Below are 22,110 nucleotides of genomic sequence, written 5' to 3' on the forward strand. Positions count from 1 at the left end.
GTGGTTATCTCCGAGGAGGATTTCAGGGCATTTTCATTATCTCAATGTTTCTATAATAAACATATATTATATTTGTATACTGGAAAAGTTTACTAATATCAAGATGTTCCCAACAAATTATCATGTTCAAGCCACCTGAAAAAGTTTGATTCTCCCTCATTCGAGTGGAGATTTAAGCTCCTCTGGGGCAGGATATGACCAGTACCAGCTGTCGCCCCAGAATCTGGTTCTGGCATCTCCAGACAAGCTGGGGCTTCTATTAACTGAGCTCTCCCAGGGCCAAACCCACCACAGTGGTGGCAGTCCAGAGGGGCCAGGGGAAGTTGGAGGGCCAGCTCCCTCTCTCCTCTGCCTCTCAGGGCGGCAGAGTGTGGGTCAGCCCCTCATCAACCACTGTCCTAGCCTGGGATGGACCAGGAGCAAAACATGTTTGCTGCTGAGAGAGGCTGTTTTTAAAGCTTCCATTCTTTGCTGGTAGTGACATGAATGAAAAATACTAAGTGAGTGGGAAGATATTGGAAAGGAAAACTGTTTCTCTTGATTTTCTTCTCAAAAAGAAAACAAGACAATAAATAGGCTAAGAAGTATGATGGAGGACGTGAATTGAACCTTTGAGTCTGTGCTCAGGCCACCCACAGCAGAATCACCTGGGGACTTGTATAAAAATGCCCTCTGCTTGCCAAGGCAGGTGGCAGGAAATGGCCAGTTGAGGGCCCTTCCTTTTTACAGCACCCTGCTCTTAGGGATTGAACCCCTGGAGACCACATGGAGCCAAGTTGGGGTTCTCTTCCCTTTTGGGGTCTCAGTGGAACAGGGTTAGACTACATGGTTAATACAGACATCGGAATGGGTCCCTTGTGGCGAAAAACCTTTCAGTGCTGTTCACAGCTGAGTCAAGTCCAGGCTTCCCCATTGGACACTCATGCCTGTCACAAGCTGCCGTCGCTGACCTCTCCAGCTGTACCCAGGCTGCAGCCCCTCACACTCGACTCACCCCCAGCCAGCTGTGTTCTCCCAGTGTCCCTGTGGTCACACTGTATCCTCTGCACACACCCAGGACCCCTGGGAGAGCACACACCTCTTTGTGGGCCAGAATGAGGCCCTGGGGTCGCCTCCCAAGAGAGGCACTGCCTCCATCTGTGCTTTGAGCCCTGAAGTTCCTGGAACAGTGCCCACCATGCCTGGAACTTTCTACATGTTTACTATGCACACAAGGTCAGGGACTGCATCTTGTTCCTCTCTGCACCCTCAGGTCCTGGCACAGCACTGGCACAGAGCAGATACTTGCTGAATGAACCAGATGTTGCTCAACGTTGGTGTTTCTGAACAACGGCCAAACTACTAGCCACAGACCTGGCCTCGCCACGCACATGGCTAAGGGCAACTGTCAGCCAGGGATTGGGACTACCTCCCTCCCTCTACCCAGAGGTCAGACCAATTGCACAGACAGGACCCTCTGGAAGCAAGTGTAAGCCCAGGAAGAAAGATGAGGTTGCCAGGGCAGGAGACTGAGTCCAGGGAGTCTTCCAATTCATAAAGGCTCTAGGCTGTATCTTCTTCTGATAGTCATGTTTTTCAACCCCCCAAAAAACCTTCTAGCCAAATAATGTCTTTGTAAATGGGGAGGTTAGCACACACCACACTCCTGTGTGTGGTGCGGTTCACTCCTGGTGTGGTGTGGTCTCATGTGGTACAGAGAAAGATTTTTACAAAAGCCACTCACAGGCTACGATGAAAGTCACCATAGGACAAAATGTTGGTTGGTGGTTAAGGAGCAAACTGCTTACATTCCCAACATCCCCTGGTCTCCAGCCTTCCCAACTAAAAGGCACTTTAGAGCTCATTCTAGGATGCAGGTTCTTCACTTTCGGAGATCATGATTTGGACCCCTTGAGATGGGAGGGTGGCATAAGACAGACTTGGGGTTCTCTTTAAAGTTTCCCCCTCTTTTTCTGTGCCGGATACTCTCTTCCTGACCAGTTGAGTGACCTTGGGCAAGTTACCTCTCACGGCCTCAGGATCTTGTAAAATGGAGCTGGTTAGAGGATCGTACTTTGCAGTACTGCTACAAGCGTGAAATAAAAATGTATGAGATATAGCCAGCTCAGAGAATGCGCCCAAACGTTCATTCTCTCGCCTTGTTTACTGTGTTCCAGAAGACAGAGCGTGCTCACACACACTCACTCCCGGTTCTGCTGTCTGAGGCTCAGATCCCCAGTCTCCTCCTCCCCCACGAGAAGTTCCGCTGCCATCTCAGCGCCATCACAGCCAGATGAAGTAAGCCTGTGTGGGAACGTCACCCATCATTTGGAGCACTGTTTCCATGGGAAATGGCTCTGAGGTTCCAGACTGCCCCCTCCACGCAGAAACCAACTTTTGGAACAGCAGCCACTTGGCAGTGGAGGCGGCAGAGCTGGTTCCCATGGCAACAACTGCACTCAGAGCCCCGCCCAGCCCACACGCTGCATGGCAACCCAAACCATTGCTCATACTGGAAACTTCTTCCTAAAAGGCAATAATGCTCCCACAACAATTTTAATAACACATATACGAAAACCTTAGGCATCTTTAAACTGAGATGTAAGCATTTTTGGTTGCTGTCCGTCTTTAACTCTCCTTTTCCCCCACGGTTAGCAGCACCATCTTGCATGGTTTGAAGTTGTTTACTGAATGCTTCACCTCCCCAAATAGATCGTAAGCTCCACGAGGACAAGAGCCACATCCTCTCATTCCCTTGCCTCTCACAGGGACAGAGAGGGCCCAACACATGGGAGGCTCAGTGTCTGCTCATTGACTGACTACTTGTTACTGTCCCAAAGCAGCCTTCCACCCACCAAACCCTCCCTCGTGCCAAGAAGCAGAGGGGTGATGCCCATTCTTCTGATGGGGCTGGCTCACAGCCCTAGAAGTGAGTGGCTGGGTGGGCTGATGACCCCAACATAACCTTTTCAAAATGTGGTGGGTGAGTCCAAGACCTCCGGGGAACAGTCTTGTGCAAAGCCCCAGTGGTTCTCAGGGGGGCAGCCTAGGGCATCAGACAGCCTCACCTCTGCAGCCAGGCAGCCCCTGAGTTCCACTCACGCCTCCGATATGGACTCCCTGCATGACCTGGGGTAGGTTTCTTAACTTCTTGGTACCTCAGTTTCCCCATTTACAAAGCAGGAGAACAAAGCCCCCGAGAATGTGTAAGGCCCCAGTGAAAAAGACCTGGAGGGTCCCTCAGCAAGGGCATATTTGCATCGATATACAAACCTGGTAGGCTTCAGTGATTTAGACCATTTCCCTGCCCCAGTCCTAGCTAAGAGCACCCACAGCACACAGGACCGTGAGAGGACCCGACACAGTGATGGATATGAATGCCTAAGGCAGCAGTGGGCCCCAGCAGTGCCCAGTGGTTATTATCCCTCACAAAATGTGCCCCCTTCTCCCCAACTTCCCAGGTTCTAGGGGTTCAATAGAGCCTGTTTAAAAAAATGACAGCCCCAAAAGATCAATGTCCATTGTTCTAAGTAAGCTACACACATGAGAAAAATGGCTTTGGCTACAGACATTATCAAAGGGTCCATGGGCTCCCTGACCTCTCCATGCACCCCTCTTCCTACTCCTCATCCAGCACCACTTCCAAAGCAGTGGCATATGTCCTGGCCAGAAAAAAATGGTGCCCAGGACGAGCGGCACTGCAGTAACAACCCCACCATTTAGTGGACATCTGCTGTGAATTGGTCAGAAGCCAAAGGTCATGCTTAGCACTGTCATGCCACACTCCCTCTGATTCTTTTGTCAATTAGTTCTGCAGCATCACATGGCTTTTCTTTAACTGTCATCGTGATTCACTACCCTATAGCGCACTCTTCATCCTTGTTGCTGCTTCCCCTGGCCCCAAATACAGGACCACAGATTCTCAGAGGCTAGGGCAGTTGCCAACCCAGAACCTCTCCCAAAGATGCCGCCAACTTTATTGAAGGTTTGGCATTCATTGCTTTTTGCTTTTCTAATTCTATACTATTTTAAAGATTTTCCCCTCACCCCATTAATTGGACCACAAGTTTCAATAAGGCTGGAAGAGGAGGACACATTCATTATTAATGGAGCTCTTAGGAGAGCGAATGGACTTTCATTCACAGTGAGCTGAATCAATCCTGGGAAGCCATCTCATCTTTATGATGTCTGGGTGTGCCCAACGCAGGGGGTGTGTCACACTAGGGGGAATGACCCAACCCATGTGGAGGAAATAGCTCTGCATTCCAGGAGCTGCCCTTCCCTTCTGCACAATTCCCAGAAATGGGCAGCTTCCCCAGAGCTGCTGACCTGCCGCTGTGCATAAACAGTGTGTGACCCCGCTAGGGGTCTAGGCCACTTGGCATCCCTTAAGGCTTCATTTTTCTTTCCCCAAGACTTTGCTCCAGCCCTTTGTTTCATACCTGTGCTCATCCAAGCCCAGCACTGTCACTGGGCCACTCAACTTCTCCAGGAAGCCACCAGTGCTTTCAGCTTACTCCAATATTAAGACTTAACCACCCACCTGACCATGTATGTGACTTCATGCTGCAACCATCATCGAGCCCAGATGGCAAGTACGTGGTGTGGGTGCTGCTCCTCCCATTCCCAGAGCCGTGGCAGACATCACTGTTCGACACGGTCCTCTTCCTTGCTCAATCTTATTAATGGAATCCTTTTCAACACAGCACTCTTGACAGCCAGGGCAAGGTGACTGATCCAGAGAGAAAACTCATTTGCTACCCCAGATCTGAAACCCTTAACACTCTACCCTTCTGGTTCTCTCCACAACATCTCTTAGTGGCCATCCTTTTCCATGGGAAGAGCTCAGCACCTTTAGGGATAGTCTGCCTGGTTATCTCTGGAGAACTCTATTATCTAAGTCTTCTGTTAATCTATTGGCCCTGCTTTTCTACCAATCCAAACTCCTCTGCCAGGATCCCACTTGAACTGCTTGCAGCAGGGCAGAAATGATCAGACAGGAGGCCAGAGATCTAGGTAAAGGCCAAGGCTGAAGTAAGCCAGAGGAGGGACACTTGCACTTGGGTTTTGCATGGCCCCCAAGTACCACATGCTTCCTTATATTTCAACTGTTGACACCTGTGTCTTCCTTACTAGCATGGGAGCACCTCCCGGATAGGGCCTGGGGCTTAGCTACCTACAACCACCACTACGAGTCCCAGAGTATGTGTGCAGAAACCATCTTCCGCGATAATTACAATAGTGGTCATGTTAGATTAGAAACAGTAGGAACATTATATGTAAGCAGTGTGTCCGATGCTGTTGGAAGATTTTACCAAATTAAGTCATTTAATTCTCATAACAACCCTATGAGGTAATAAGGACTTTGATTATCTCCATTTTATAGATGAAGAAACTGAGACACAGAGAAGTATTAATAAACCAACGTTTCTAAGGTTTCCCAGCTAGGAAGTGGCAGTGCCAGGATCTGAAACCAAGCAGTGTGGTTCCAGAGCCACGCTAGCCGGTCGTGCTGGGCATACTCTTGCAGCTGTGGTGCTGGTGGGCACATGCGTGTGGAGTCAGGCCAGGGCAGAGGCAGCAGATCCAGGAGTGCTGGAAAGAGGTCAGCAGTGAGCAGGGGGGTGGCATCAGAGTCCAGGAGGCCCCCAAGGCCAGATCACTGCCCTGCAGGAGCAGCAGCCCGGCAGGGCAAAACATTGGGGGCACCCAGGGCAAACAGTAGTCATTGGGAACAGATGTCCCCTGCCCCTGGCACCCCATATCCTGACTGGGACAGACTGCAGAACAGGACATAGATCTGGTACTAGCAGGTACCCCCACCCTTGAGGACCAAGGAAGAAGCTAGGGGCACCAGGTGGCTCTGAAACCCTTATTTTCTATCCCCTCCATTTGGGATCCTCTTCCCTGTACTGGTCCCTGCCCCAGCCTCAGCCCCAGCCCATCTCCTTGTGTCCCTACACATGCCCAGCCCAGGGCTGGCCCCTCACTTGGAACCCCTTGCCAAGGAGCTTGAGTTATGCAGACAGCCTGCAACCTTAGGCAAGTCATTTGCCTTCTGTGCCTCAGTTTTCTCTTCTGTCAAAGTGGCAACAGTGGCAGCATTTGCCTCATGGTGGCTGTGAAAGGCTACATTTATCTGCTTGTCCTTATATCTGGCACAGAATGACTGCTCATAAACACCAAGTTATTACCATCATCAACATCCTTCTTTGAAATCTATCCTAAGTCCTGCCTCCTACAGGAAGCCTTCTTGCTTCTCCAAACCCCCCTTGAGCTGGCACACAGTAGCTGCTTAATAAGCACTGAACGATGATGAAACAAGTGCCCAAGGCTGCATGGCTAGGAGTGATGCGCCTCACATGCACTGGGGGCCCTCAGACCCTAACCTACCGCACCCCAAGCACACACGGGAGTGTAACGTAGGCTTGCTGAATGGCTGCGCAGTCAAACAGGGTCCCCACAACTCTTTTTGATGACCACACTGAGGTTAGCCAGCAGGAAAAGCCCAGCAGAGACCAGACAAATTGCACAGTACAAACTCCAGAAGCTCAGAGGGCAGGGGACTGGAAAGAGGTACAGGGCTGGGAAGGACAGGTGACCCAGGGGAGGGCCACCTGGGCCACAAAGGCCTGAGGCTGGAACCTCTGGGGAGGGCTATCATCCCCACTTTAACAGGGGGGAGACAGAGGCAGAGAAGTTAAGGCATTTGCCCAAGAGCACAGGTTAGGACAGGGAAAGGCTGAGATTGGCACTGAGACCTGGCAAGCAAGGAAACCGAAACTGCCCCAGTCACCACCCAGAGTCCCCAAGCCTGAGGGTCTAAGTGGTCTCAGAACTTAGGTGGCAACAAGACCCTCAGTCTAAGGGGCCACACAGCTGCCCCAGCTCACCTGGCCCCATGGCCTCTGGGGTCCTATCCCAGCCCCCACCAACAACAAGGGTGGGAGGAACGCAATCTGGGGTGAGGGCAAGGCTGCCATCAGTCTCCCAGTTGCCTTGAGTGGCAGCTAAGGGAAGAGAGGAGGAAGTGGCTTTATTTTTAAATCCTTGTTCTCAGTCCCTGGGGGTCTATTAATATTTTCCTAGTGCTGGGCAGTCTCACCTGCAGCTTTCCATAGGAATCTGCACACAACTGCGAAGGTCATGCTGGGGGCCCTCACCTCCCCCAGCCTGGCAGGCTGCTGTCCTTCCTGCTCCCCACCCTCACTCTGCTGAGCCCATGAGCCCCTCATTGCTCCTTCCCGGCTGCTCGGGCCCAACCCTGCACAAACTGGACTCGGCCAGCACCTGCCCCCACCAGCCCGGCCCCTTTCCCACCTTTCTGCCCTCAACTCTCTTAGTCTTTGTCCCCCAGCAGTTCAAACATCCGTTTACCTCAAATCCGAGGCCGAGGCCCAGCGCCTCTGCCGTGTGTGGCTTGCCTACCTCAGCGGCTCGCCTAGGGCCCCCTCCACCAGCGTCACCCCCCCCACTCCAGTGTGATTGCTCCTCAGCTCACCCCTGAGCACGTCGTCCTCCTGAAAAACTGCCCATGGGTGCCTGAAGCTCTCCCCCTCACCACGGCATTCCAGGCCAACACCCCTTACCCTCCCACAGCCTGTGCCCTGCTGGTTCCTAGTGCCCCGTCCTTGAGGACAGGGATGGTGCATGGCAGGGTGCCTGGCGCCCACAGGCACCAAGTCTGCCCATGAGAGTTCTCACTGCTTCTCACCTGTCCTCTGCCTGTGAGAACAGCCCCTTGTCTAAGGAGCAGCCTCCCTGTTCCCCACCCCCCAGCCTTTCTTAAATAAACCCAGCCTCCAGAAGTGATTAATTGCCCCAGGCCACCTCCACCTCCCACAGCCTCCTTCCACCCGGCCACCTTGCTTCCATCTGTGGAATGGCAGCCAGGCGGCAGGCAGCAGCCTGAGTGCTTTGCAGCCGTTACTCCATTTGAAGACTCGAGACATCTTACCAAGAGGCATTTAGGTCCTTTGGGAACCATGCAGGTCGTCAGAGAGGTGCTGTGGTTTGTCCAAGGCCACGCATCTCCATGCGCAAGTTTGACCACAAAGCTTGGTGTGTACCTCTCCATCTCCCCTCAAATCTAGGAGATGTGTGTTCCTTACTGTCATAGTCCCCTGCTACAGTGGACGGGGGCTGAGGGCCAGGCCTCATCTTCTTCACCTCTGGGCACCTTAGAGTGGACACTTTCTGCACAGAGACGCCCCAGGGGCCTGCTGTCTGCATTTCTACCATGGGAGCAGGCTTGTGTGGATGGTGCCGGCACTCTGTTGAGACCACACAGGGCCTACAGGAGTGGGGTGGCAGCCCTTACAAGGGAGACACCATGTAAGGAGTCCCACTGGACACACGTGGGCAGCAGCCCAGCAGAAGCAGTGACAACAAGGAGTCCTTCCCTGCTGCCCGTACTCCCAGAGCACTGAGCCCCCACCAGTGCCCAGAGCCCAGATCCGTGACATCCCCGGTGTTCTGAGCCGGGGGTGCCGCACCCAGTCCCCACACGGCTACAGGGCAAACTCCTCTCACACCGCCTATCTCGAACGTGGGTCTGTGTGGAGCCAAACAGAGCACAGCTCCACTGGTTGTGCCCTAGGCTGCCCCAGCCCAGAGCTGCTCACCTCATGGAAGTCACACCCTTCCACCACCACCCCCTTTGGTAAGTGGCCCAGGAGAAGGGCAGGGGTGGCAACAGAGAGGAAGGGAAGGCAATCCTCTGTGTCAGCAGCCCCCGGGCCTGTGAGATGGATGCTTCTCACCAGGGCGAAGTCTTCCTCCAGTAGCAGAAAGAAGGACTTGAGAAGAAAATGCACATCCCAGACTCACGCGCTGGCAGAGGCCAGGTGGACCAATGAGAGAGGGGGCAGCTGGGCCCGTGGCAAACAGGAGGCCACTGTGACCATGTACCCGCTGCCTGCTGTACCATGAGAATGTCTCAACTGGGTTGCCAGGTAGTCTAACATTTTAAATAACACCCAGAAGTCTGAGTTTTTATGCGAAAACTCCTGCTTTTTAAATATTGGCCACCAATTTGAAAGTTTCACACGTTGTATAAACCAAACAAATCAGCCCTCTAGCCCTACCCCTGGCCTGCTTGAGCACACACACATCTGAGAGGTGTGGCTGCTCCACAGCAGAGCGGGCTCCTGCCAAAGGAAGTACTAGCGGAGGGACACTGAGGCAAGGGCAGCAGGAGGGGTCACTCAGCCTGCAGGAGACGGCAGCCTTGCTCTGTTGAGGGGAAGGTGCACAGCCCAACCCGGGAGTGTAACAGAACCCAGGAGGCGGAGGACAAAAAGGCACGATCAGAAAGAACTGCTGCTTTGATTTGTTTTCATCGTTTACATTCAAGATGTTAAACACCATTCATGAAGAATGTGAAAATTTTGATGCCTGTCCAAAAATAAGAAAGAAAACAGGGTTTAGGCTCTTCCCTAAGGTGAAGAGAGATGATCTAATCTCCACTGTTAAAGAGTAACCAGGCTGCAGAGAGAAGGGCTGGAGTCAAATAAAAGGGAAACTTCCTGAAAACGAGGCGGGCATGGCAATGAGTGTGGGATTTTCCTCTGCGAACGCCCGTGAGGCGGACACTGGAGGGAGGACGGCCACCTGGCTCTGGAGCGGTGAATGGGGCTGGAGGCGGGGTGGGATGACTTCTCAGGGACCCTTCCAAATCCAGGATTTTTTTTTCTTTCTTTTTTTCCATCACAATTCACACTATTATAAATCCAGGATTTTAAGCCCACTCGGCTGGAAAGGCAGGAGGCCACTCTTAACATCTCTTTCCCCAGGCCCTAAACGGCTGCGTTCTTCCTGCCTGGTTAATGAGCCTGGCCAGGCCAGGCAGCTGCCGGGGCCAGAAGAACAGCAAAGGCAGAGCTGGCGACCACTCAGTTCCCAGGGGCAGGGCCCATCCGAAGGCCGGTATTGGCTGGGGAGCCAGCCTCCCAACCCCTCTGCTTCCCACATACAGCACTTTTGTAAAAAGTCATGAATCAAAGCATTTGCCCCTCTGCTAGCTGTATAACCTTGGGCAAATTAAAAACCTCTCTGTGCAAAACTATTGTTGGTAGGTGTGTGAACTGAAATAAAATCTTAACCCCCCCCCCCAACTGACTGAATGGACTCCCTCGTGGCTAAAGGGATACCCTAAAACTGAGTTGCTGGCCAGAAGGGAGGTCAGGCATGCCTCATCCTGCCCTGCTTCATTCTTGGAGACATCCTCTGTAAGGCATTAACAAGCCTAAAGCTATGCAAGACAAAGCTTAAACCACACCTGGACGTCCTCAATTCACCCACATACCAGGCCGTATACCTGGTGGCTTGCCTCTGATTAACAGACTTCCTTAACTTAAAACATTCTAAGCCTTTAGACAAAGCTTTATTTCTTTAACCAATTATAAATCAAAGAGTTTAACCTGTAAATCCCCACTTTGAGATGTCCCACTTTTTAGGGCTAAACCAATGTGCACCTTCCTTGTATTGATATACAACTTTACATTTAATTCCTGTCTCCTTGAAATGTATAAAATCAAACTGTAAACCAACCACAGCAAGTCCTTTTGCTCAAGGCTTATTAGGTGTGGCTCCAGGTCATGGTCCTCAAACTTGGCTCAGAATAAACCTCTTTAAATTATTTCACAGAGTTTGGCTTCTTTTCCATTGACAGGTGGTAGCAGCAGAACCAGGCTGGGCCCTGTGGTCAGGGTTGATTATAATGACTATTTATTAAGCCCTGACCATATGCTAAGCACCCCACATCATATACTTTCCTGACCCCATTGCACCCCAGACAGCTGAAATTACTGTTGTGTTCTTCCAAAGCACCCCACTGTCTGCCTTGACAGTACTGTGCATGCTGGTACTTTGCTTAGTTGTTTATGATGTAATGTATCTTCACGCACTAGACTGTCAGCCTCATGAGGGCAGGATCCATCCTCTGTTTTATTCTCCACTGTATCTTTGGTACCTAGCATGTGCCTGGCACAGAGAAGGTACTCAATAAATATTTGTTGATATATACTATCTCTAATCCTTACAGTTACTCTGCAAAATGTTCTAGCAGGAAAGTTAAAGATTAACACGTGGGTTTGCTCTGGTCATTAGGAAAGAAAGCCTGGCTTAAGAATTTGATCTAGGCCAGGCACAGTGAGGCTCACGCCTGTAATCCTAGCACTCTGGGAGGCTGAGTTGGGAGGATCACTTGCAGTCAGGAGTTTAGACCAGCCTGAGCAAGAGCTAGACCCCCATCTCTACTAAAAACAGAAAAATAACCCAGCCATCGTGGCACATGCTTGTACTCCCAACTACTTGGGAGGCTGAGGCAGAAGGATCACGTAAGCCCAGGAGTTTGAGGTTGCAGAGAGCTATGATGGCACCACTGCACTCCACCTGGTGCAATAGAGCAAGACTCTGTCTCAAAAAAAATAAAAATAAAAAGGAATTTGATCTAGCTAGTAATGATAACAGTTTAATAATCCCATAGCTTCTGCTGGTTCTTACTATAGGTAACAGAGTAGGCCAAGGGTGCACAATTCTTGTTTAGACAAGCTCTTTAATGGTCCTTTTCAGATGTATTAATAAAAGGGTAGCCCACAGTCTAGCAAAGATGTCGTTATTTTTCTACAATCAAAAGCAATGGAAATTTGGAGTTTTGGGGGAGTCTGGGGGAAAGTGTCCAGGAAGCTGGTCCCTGGAAAATGGCAGTAAACTAGGTTTGAGGAGACAGCCGTGGAGTAATTCTCCAAGGGTGTGACCAAGCAAGGGGAGGATATCTGACATTCGGTTTTAACTTCTGCCCTGCTTCGAGCTTGGTGAAAGCCTGTTACATACAAGAGCACAGCTTGGTGGGGCTTAGGGAATGAAGGTGCTAAGCCTATTAGATGCGTATGTGGCAAAGGGACAGCTGACCTTGGAGCCAGATGGCCAGCAGGCATGGTCCCCACCCCGAAATCCTGAGAAATACTGCAGATGAGGAGGGTTTGCATCAACACTTGGGCAATTTTTTAAGAAAATAAATGATAACCTCAGAGAACTTCTACAAGGAGAAAATCCTTTGGAAGAATTAAGAAATGTGGGGGAATGAATGTTTGTACCCTCTTAATACCCTGAAATGAAAAGAAAAGAAAAGAAAAAAGAAAAGAAAAGAAAAGAAAAGAAAAGAAAAGAAAAGAAAAGAAAAGAAAAGGAAATGTGGGGGAAGGCACCTCCCATTTCCACATATGTGGGATGAGGGCTTGCGCCAGCATAACTGCACTAGAGAAAGAAGGGGCACAGGCGGTGGTAGGGACATGCCCCCTTAGGAGTAAAGAAGAGGAGGCTCACAGAGGTGGCAACTCACTGAAGGTCACAAAGACAACAGGCAGTGGGACAGGAATTGGAGAAGGGGTCCCTCGGGAAGGGAAGGTGGAGAGTCCCTGAGGCCCTCAGGCTGCTGCCAATTCTCCCTGCCTGAACACCAGGCGCTGGCAGAGACCATGCTTGGGGCAAGGGCTGTCCCACCCTCTCCTTCAGCACAAAGGGGCTCTCCTAGCCCTCCACCCATCTTTCCTATTCACCCCCGCCAACCCTAAATAGAAACAGTCCCTGTTAAATGCTCTTTTAGAATGGCTATTTTGTTGAAGTGCCAAGTGACCTGCTCCTCCTGCTCCCCCATTCCATCCCTCCAGGCATCCCCAGTTGGAGTCCATAAATAAAACAAAGGCTTTGTTTCTTTATTTTGATTTCCTCCTAAAATCTCAACCATGCAGGAAACACCCACCCAGTCCCAGATAAGTAGACTCAGGCAGCTGTCCACTGTGGGTGGGTGGGGCTGGGGGCCAGTGAGTGTGGGTGGCGGGAAGGCCGTGATGCCAGCTGGCCTGAGAGCACCAACAAGGCACCTGACCTCTCCTGGGCCAGACTTCCTCAGTGGGGAAAGAAGGGCTTGGGCATGAGGCGCGATAGGCCTTCCAGCCATCTGCCCAAGGAAGCTGGACCTGAGGAATGTGGGCATAGCAGGGAGGCTGAGGAGACCTATCTCTTACAAGTCTTTTTTAATATATGCCCCCCGCCCAAGGCTTTGGGACAGTGGCTCCACCCTTCTTCCATCATCTCTGGGCACAATAAAGCAGGCGTTGAAAGAAGACCATGATAGAGGCTTCCCAGAAGGGGATCAGCCAAGAAAGATGGCTCTGCCCCTGCCTCCTCCTTGGGACAACACTTCCCAGTGGAGTTAAAATAGAAAAGAGTGAATTTGTGGGTTATTTGAAAAGGGGGGATTTTCCAGAAGGCATGCTGAAATTCTAAAGGATAAAAAAAAAATGCTAAGCTGAACTAAAATTAATTGTGCTGCTGAAAGGAATATATAATGCTTTTACATATTTCATTTTATATTTTCAGAACCTGTCCCCAATCCCCCTCCCAAAATGGTCAGCTCCTAAAGGGGTGGGTGGGCCACCTGAGTCCATCACGCTCCAGCAATCTCTCCCCAGCTCCCCGTGCCCACAAAAACTGCTACTCTTAATTTGTGCACTTGGTATAATAGGGACAGCCTAACACACTGTATGTATAGGAGGTTGTTTCTAAACCCAAACTTGCCTTTTACAAGTGGGCCTGTAAACACAACACATGTGGTACATATCTGTATAATCAAATAGGCATTGGTTTTGTAGTATGTTTAGCTGCCTCCATTGGCACCGCTTCTAATGCAAGGCGAGCCCAACAAAGCAGGTCCTTCTGCGGGCTCCGGGCTCCCAGCCCCTGCTGGCTTTGCAGCAGCACCATCTGAGTGAGGAAAGAGAACCAGTGGTATTATTCTGTGCTGGCATCTCAGGGACAGAAAACACTTCAAGTCCTTCTTGCCACTTAAGGAAGAGGAGCTGGGGATCCTCTCAGGTCCTCATGTTCTATTATGAAACTAGTTCCATAATAATCTTGATCCCCAATCGTGACTCACTGAAAATGGGCTCTGCCTGGGTAAGGAAGGCCTTTCCAGAAGTTTTTGAGTCTTTGCTACACAGCTCTAAAAAGCAGTACTTTGCTCACTGCTCGTTATAACTGGAGCCAAGCTCCAGTGCAAATGGGATCACGCCAGGCTCCAGCTCAGGAGCCGATCAGGGGGTGGAAAGGAGAAGGCTGCACACAGTTGGGTGAGAAACTGGGTGCTGTCATCATGGAGCGAGTCTAGCCTCTGCAGCTGCAGAGCTGGCTCTCCTGCCTCACTCCTGCTTGGAGGAGAGGAGGACCCAGTACCAGGCACTGGTTCTTCTGTGAAAGATGCAGGAAGGGAAAGCTGGGGCAGCAGGTAAGGCTAGGGGTTAGGGGTCTGTCCTGCTTTAGTCTCTTTACATTAAAGTAGTGGTATACTTAAGAAATAAAATGTATTTTGTTAAAGATCATTTCAGATGAGCTGCTTAACAAATCGCCATCTAATTATAAAGAGAATCATGTTTTCTGTGTCTTCCAAATACACAAATCCACCATTTAAATTACAGTTCAGTTTGGGCAGCTATAACTAAACCACACTCTGCAGCCTGGCCTGAACCCACAATGATCAAGGCGGGTGTTTGTGAGGGTGGATGAACTTCTCTGAAAAAGGTCACAGCCAAAAATGCACACTTTTCCGACTTCCCCATGGCCTCTCCCCAGTGTGGTCAGAAACAGCAAAAGGCTCTTCAATCAACAACCTTGGGGCGGGGGGTGCCCGCCGGCATCTTCATCAAATTAGCTGAGGATACGAGGCCCAAAGAGAGAGCCAACCATGGAAACTCACGAGCAAGGCTCCCAGAGCCCAGCACAGAGTCCAAGCAGCCAGGCCAAATGACCAGGGATGCATTATTAAGTCCTGCTCTAGCATGGAAAGGATCAGGTACAGATACAATGGTCACATCTGGTCATTTTGGGTAATGGGTATATGGTATTTGTTATATTATCCTTTATATATTTTTCTCTTTTTCCAAATTAAAAAAATAAAGTGCACTCATGATTTAGGGGTTTGTAGCTGATGACAAGATGACTGCCATCTAGGTGCATTCTGCCTCTTTGCCAACCGGCCACTTCTGCACCTCTGTGCCTTCTGCCACCTCCTGGTGCTCGTGCACAGGCTGCTCCATCCCCACCCCTCGTGAGCCTTTGCCCCGCAGCAGCACTGACTGTGTACAGACACACCCCCATGGGATATGTCCCATAAGAACCAGGAGAGAAGGGACAGTGTCATTTTGGTCATTCAGTTCTGGGGACAGCACAATGTAACAGAAGGAACATGTGCTTCGGGGACAGACAGACCTTGGTCAGACTCCTTCCGGGCTCTGCTTCTCTCAGAGTATGACTGTGGGTGACCTACTTAACCTCCCTGAGCCTCAGTTCCCACAGCTGTAAAAGGCTAACAGCATCTGACAATACCACTGTGGGGCTCAGAGACGGAGGATATAAAGTGAGTGGTACAGGGCCAGCCCACCAGTCTTGGCTGAAGGAAAGTAGGATGGATAGACGAGTGGATGGGTGGGTGGATGGGAGGAAGGAAGGAAGGACATACATGAGGGCTATCTTTAAACCATGACATGTGAGGAGCAGTTGAAGCTGCTGAAGAAAGTAAAGCTGGTCATGTTTGAGAAGAGCAAGACTGTCAAAGGTTCACGGGGGATGGATCCAGTGGGACAGGTTAAGGGAAGGAAGGAAAGAACTTCACAGGGATAAACTCCCAAACAGAGTGGACCGACTTGAAGGGCAGGCAGCAAGTGCTCATCTCTAGAAGCAGAAATCAAAGACTCAGCCTTAACAGGCTGTCACGGAAGGAAGGACTCCCCTGTTAGAGTCTCTCCTTGAGCCTTTACTCAGGAGTCACTTCCCATCTTGGCCGTATTTGTCTACTACTGTACTAATACCAGCTTAATCTGAAATCACCATACTTTTAAAATTCTTTCTTTACCCTTAACCTAAACAAAATATTCATTTTAAAAAACCAGGTTTGATGTGATCCCTGTATTTTTAAATAATACATATTATATAAACCAGTATGTAACTATTAAAATGAAAGATGCTGTCTGTGTCTCACCTAAAATTATCTCCCTCACTACTATGAGAAATGTGCTCTACTGGATGTGAATCTAGGCTGAATGTACTCAAGGGGCCCTTCTTGGTCCAGGATTTTGTTACCTGAAGTTCGCCTGAATACTGATAATGCTTTTCATTCTTACAGTCCTTTCTTGGCCTCCCAAGCACATTTTCATCTGTGTGTTTCATCTAATCCCCATGACAACCCTGAGGGCTGGGCAGAGAAGTTGCAGATGGAGCCTGGGGCCATGTAGCACAGGCCACGTAGCACACCCAACCCAAGCCCTACAGAGAGTCACAGAAGGCCAAAAGCTCCGAGCTCCCACTCTCCATCCCACCCTCCTTTGTCCCGCCGCTACATGCTGCACAGCCAGATCCGTTCTTGGTGCTCTCCAAAACCTTACTAGCAACAAAACCGTGACGTTTTATCCATCGAGGTAGCCTGATGCCAGGTGTACAGCCCTATGAGACCTCACCAACTGGTGATGACCTACCTACCTTGTCTTTTGGACATCTGGATATCAGCAGGTCCCCTCCCCACCCCCAGAGCTAGCGGAAGCAGGGGGTAGCACTGCTGCCCTTTGTCAGAGCTCCACAGGATGGACCCGCTGGCTGACTGCACAGGCTGAGCAATGATAACTGTCCCACTCTATCTGTATCCTTGATCTCTGCCGCTGCCTGCTCAGGCAGCCCTGGAGTGGCATACTGGCTTGGCTGGACGACAAGGCCACACACAGAATAGATCCCCAGGGAACATTACACCTGTCTTTAGACCAGAGGTGGCTAACCTGAGATCCAGGGCTGGTTTTCAGAGCTCCATGAATCCCCTGAATTAAAAGCCCAACTTTGTATGTCGAACATTATTTTCTGGGCTTCTCATTGGCATATTAAAGAGGCTGTGACCCAAGAAGGTAGAAGCCGTTACTCTGAACTCTGGAAACGCAGCCTTCTTGGCTACCTGTTGCATGCAAGAACTAGCTGGTAGTGGCACTAATATCCCATTCCTGTGTACAGAGATCTCACAAGAATGAGTACATTTTTGGGAGACCTGAGCTCTGCTCAACCTTACTGTTATTTGGATTTTGTTACTTGCAGCCAAAAGCATCCCCACTGATTCAGTACCACAAGGACTTATTCGAGATGAAGGTGCAGGTCCTCAGAGTCCACAAACAAAATTCCTCTCAAAGCTTGAATTCTCTGCTCAGTCACTAGAAAATAGGTACCTGCCAGATGCCCCAGGTTATAGGGAACTCCCCCAGATCCTTCTTTTTTTCCCATCCCCAGACAAGGGTGACTGTACCTTATAGCTGGCTGAATGCCTGCCCTGGGCTGGCCGGTACAGAGCCTCTGGAACTCAATGTACACCCTCTGGACACTTGGGAACATTCCAGCTTTGCACAAGAACATGTTCCCACTGATTATGAACATGTTCACATGATTATGGTTTGTACAAACAACACAATGTCCATGAGCTTGCGGAAGACATACTCTGGGGGCATTTCATTGGTAGAACAGATTACAATGATTACACCAGATGTGAAATTTAAAATGGAGGCCATATTTCCCTGACAACTCATTAGATCCAGGATGCTGGTCAACATGTAATTCTGACCGAGGTTAGGACCAGTCACCCCTGGGGCTTAATTTACCAGAGCCCATCAGTCCTTCCTGGTTCCAGATGACCACTTGAACTCATGAACCAACTCAAGGTTAACTTTGTAAGTAGCTTTATATGTAGCTCAGATCAAATCAAAGTATGAAATACCTGTGGCTAGAACTAATAATAAAAGTTAAACCTGTCACAAAAATGTCTTATTACATGACAATATAAGTGAAAAACATAAACTGTCTTTTGCAGGAGGCAAAGGTGACAACTCTGAAAAATAATCGCTTGCATCACCAGGCCTTGACTACCCCTCCAAGTAAATGTCGAGGCCACATCTGGGGGAGCAGTCTCCACTAGAGCACCAGGCTTATTCAACATGCCCCCCACAAAGAGGTCAGCAGACCTAGAAAACCCCAGAGCATCAAAGCCCCACGCCATAAACTACAGACAGAGAAGCTAACTGGCTGCCAAGGCAGTATGACCAGACCCAAGGGTGAAAACCATTGCCTGAAACATTTTCAGCCCCCGTCAGCAGAGACATGAGATTTACAGGAAATTAGGAGGTTTACAAAATGTTAGCAGCTCAAGTTTCTTCCCTGGGAAAAGAAACAGGAGAAACTCTAAGAACTGTCTCCGGCAAAGTGCTTTGTTCACTGCTAAGCCTCTGACACCAGTTATTAATAACCACAGCTCGCTACCTCACACCTCAACCCACCAGCGAATGTCTACAGCAAATGCTGTGTTATAAAACATAATACAGGCTGCACTACAGCCTTCAAGCCCAGGACAGCCAGACCCTCACAACAGGGGCCAGGACAGCTCCATGGCCCAAAGCAAGAGTTGTTGACCATTTCTTGCCCCAGTTCTTCCACCCTTTATAATAATAAAACCTTTCTGGAGGCATTTAGTCAAAAGATGAACAAATCCACTTCAAGTGCAGCAGTCTGGCTGCTGTTAATACAGCGGAGCTTTGGGGCTTTTAAGTCACATTTCCTTCGTGCTCCTGCTGCCAGGCAAACCTCCGGAGGCCACAGCTCTGAGCCTTGTCAGTCACCTTCTCTGGTCAGGCCCAGGACAGAGGGAGTCCTGGAGAAGCCAGAATCACTCTAGCCCAAGGAAGTGCCCTACCAGCAGGGGCCCATGGGGGTGGAGGGCGATCCCAGAGCTCTACATCAAGACCACAGTGAAGTGGTCTTTGTGCACCTCTCCAGCCTCCACGGTACCCCAGGCCAGCACAGACCTCAGCTCCCGCCACAGAGTATAACCGGGTCTACAGTGGGGATCCCACGACGCCTGGGATTCCCCATCTCAGCAGTGACCACGCTGGGTCGGCACTCAGTTTTGCGGGACAAGACCGGCACTGTGACTGACACACAGTTAAATGTCTGAGCCCAGGCCCTAGCTGCGACCAGAACCCCAGCTCCCCAAGCCCTGGGGGTGCAGCGATGGGTTGTTTATGAAGCAGGCTGCCTTTTATTATTCAGATAAATTTGACAACTCCCTGAAGGATCCCTGCCCCCCCTCCCCCCCCCGTTAACACCATCTTACATGGGGAAAGAGACCCCCACTCCCACCCCCACCCCCACCCCAGTCCTGCTGCCCCTCTCCCCGACAGGTCCTGGCCAGGGCAGCCAAGGAACCCAAGGGTGATTACCATGAAAGGGTCTTTCTGAGCGGTGAGCAGGCCCTCCCCACCGGGGTCTCAGTAGTGGCCGGTTTTCCGTTGTCACACCGTTACTCTGGAGCACGCGATGGGGGCAAAAGGCCACGAACAGCCAGTCCGAGGGCGCACCACGCGCTAGGAGAGCGCTGCCGAGCCGGGGGCGGCCACACCTCCCGCCCCGGAACAAAGCACCGGCCGGGCGGGGGAGGCGCCGCGGGGCTCCCTCCCCTCCCGGGCCGCCCGACCACTCACCGCGCGCTCCCGCCCCGGCTCGGCTCCGGCCCTCAGGTCGCCTCCTCCATGCTCGCGCGGGTGAGGAGGCAGCGCCGCGCCAGCCGGGGCCCACGGCAGCCTGACTGCCGGCCACCCGCCAGCCGGCCGCCCGCCCGCCGCTCCGGCCGTCCCCGCCCCGGCGCCTCCTTAAAGCGACCGCGCACCCCGCACGCGCCCTGAGCGCCCGGCGCGCCGCGCATTCCTTATATTGCCACGGCGCCTGCTAAAAATAGAGCGGTGTGGCGGGCGCTGGAGGAGCCCGGCCCCGGCGCCTGGACCCCGCGGCTCCGCGAGCACCCCGTCCTCCGGGACGCGAGCCCCGCGAAGTCCGGCCCGCCCGCGCCGAGTCCCCCCGGCCGGGCAGAGCGCGCGAGCCGGGCCACCAGCCGGGGCCGGCGCCGCTACCTCCCCCGCGGCCCCGCGCACTTACCCGGGTCCGAGCGGGGGAGCTGGCTTTAAGGTGACGCCGAATGGGAATTCTGCCGGGCCGCTTTAAGAGCCTCTGCGCTCCAGCCTTTTAAATCTCCGCTCTAGCCCGGCCAACTTCTGAGCCTACGGACGCCTCCCCAATCCTCGGCGGTCCTCGGCCGCCACCTTAACCGCATTCTCTTTGAATCCCCAGATGACTTTCTTCCTAGACCAAGCCCCTAGCATCGCTTACCCCAGGCCTTCTTGGTGTACTGTTCCTGGGCCCAAACTTCGTCGGGTAGACGCGACGGGGACAGGCGACACTTGCTCACCATTTCATTGTTTCAGTTCCCCTAACTCCTCTCCATCGGCGTCGTTTTCCCCTCATTTAAAAAATTGAGATATACTCCACCTACCATAAAATTCCATCTTTTAAAGTGCACAGTTCAGTGGTGTTTGGTATATTCAGAAAGTTGTGCAACTATTACCGTGATCTAATAACAATATTTTCATCGCGTCCCACAAAAAGAAAACAACACAAAAGACTTTACCCCTTCTCCCCTCCCCCCAGCCTCTGGAAACCACTAATCTACTTTCAGTCTCTGTGGATTTGCCTATTCAGGACATTTGCTATAAATGGAAAAGTACGACATGTGGTCTTTTGTGGCTTCTTTTCGGTTAGCATAATATTTTCATGGTCCGTATATGTTTTAGCATGTAGCAGTGCTTCATTCCTGTTTATGACTGAATAATATTTCATTGTACATATATATCACATTTTGTTTATCTGTTCATCAGTTGATGGATATTTAGGTTTCCACTTTTGAACTATTGTGAATAAAGCTGGTATGAATATTTGTGTACAAGTCTTTGTATGAACATATGTTTTCATTTCTCTTGGGTATATACCTAGGAGTGGAACTGTTGGGTCATATGTTAACTCTATTTAACTGTTTTTTTGTTTTTATATTTTTAGAAACAGGGTCTTATTCTGCCACCCAGACTGGAGTGCAGTGGTGTGATCATAGCTCACAGCAACCTCAAACTCCAGGGCTCAAGCGATCCTCCTGCTTCAGCCTCCCAGGTAGCTAAGACAGCAGGTGCGCCACCGCTCCCAGCTCATTTTTCTATTTTTTGTAAGGCTGGGGTCTCTCTATGCCACCCAGGCTGCTCTTGAACTCCTGGCCCAAAGTCATCCTCCCATCTCAGCCTCCCAAAGTGCTGAGATTACAGGTGTGAGCCACCACGTCCAGCCTCAAAAAGTGTTTAAGTTTTTGAGGAACTGCCAAACTGTTTTTCAAGCTGCACCACTTTACATTCCTACCAACAATGTATAAGGGTTCCAATGTGTCCACATCCTCTAAAACTCTTGTTATTGTGTGTCTTTTTTATTATAGCCATCCGACTGGGGATGAAGTGGTATCTCATTGTGGTTTTGATTATCAGCATCATTTCTGAGCACAGTCTTTTTGTGGGCGGACCTCTATGACTTGGAACTAGCTTTACACATCCAAGGAAACCACTTCCTTCCCATTTTTCACCCCAGGCCTAAGGGGACCTTGCAGCTCTGCTGTGAGGTCCCCTTGGCAGGCTTGCCTGCCACGCTGAGGCTCTCAATCCCAGGCAGGCTTCCACTGGCATCCCGGCCACCCAACCAGCCATTTGGTGGAAGCTGTTATACCCCCCCCCCCACCCTCACTCCCATTTGCTGCTCTGAAGGCCTGGTAGACCCCAAGAGTGCCCAGAACAGGGAAGAGCAGACTGGGTACTATCAAGAGTATCTCACCTTGGCAATAGGGAGTGAAAGAACTGTCCTGGGCCCTGACTGGCGCAGAAGCCTAATGTTACCCCCAGCTTGAGCTGTGACAATGTCTACACAAGAGCTGTCTTTATACCACTTTCATGCATGTATTATTAATAACACATTTCTCAGAAATGGACTTTAAACAGCTAGTAGTCATACCCAGCTACCTGGGTATGGATTCTCTAATGGTGAGATTAAATTGTGCAGGTTGTGATTGGGGATGGTCTGTCCCATTTGGGTCGCCACCTCTGCTCTTTGAACTCTGAAATAAAGGTGTGGCTCAGTTGCTGGCAAATGGGGGCTTTAGAGAACAGGGTCACAGATGGAGCAGAAAAGCAAGGC

At 50.9% G+C, this 22,110-nt stretch overlaps 1 protein-coding gene across 4 annotated transcripts in view; it reads right to left on the reverse strand.

The window, feature by feature from the left end:
* The window catches only part of MRAS (muscle RAS oncogene homolog), a 57,307-nt gene extending 36,831 nt beyond the window's left edge, over positions 1–20,476 (reverse strand). The window contains exon 1 of one of the 4 annotated variants that reach the window (XM_012749145.3): positions 20,218–20,476. The gene's annotated coding sequence lies outside the window, so the exon portion shown is untranslated. Of the gene's footprint in view, positions 1–19,274; positions 19,507–19,535; positions 19,688–19,986; positions 20,158–20,217 lie in introns of those variants that run through there. The other 3 variants (XM_012749143.3, XM_012749141.2, XM_012749140.2) reach the window with 3 other exon arrangements.
* Between the last annotated feature and the right edge of the window lie 1,634 nt (positions 20,477–22,110).

The sequence above is a fragment of the Microcebus murinus genome, chromosome 1 (assembly GCF_040939455.1).
Source record: "Microcebus murinus isolate Inina chromosome 1, M.murinus_Inina_mat1.0, whole genome shotgun sequence".
Taxonomy (NCBI): Eukaryota; Metazoa; Chordata; class Mammalia; order Primates; family Cheirogaleidae; genus Microcebus; species Microcebus murinus.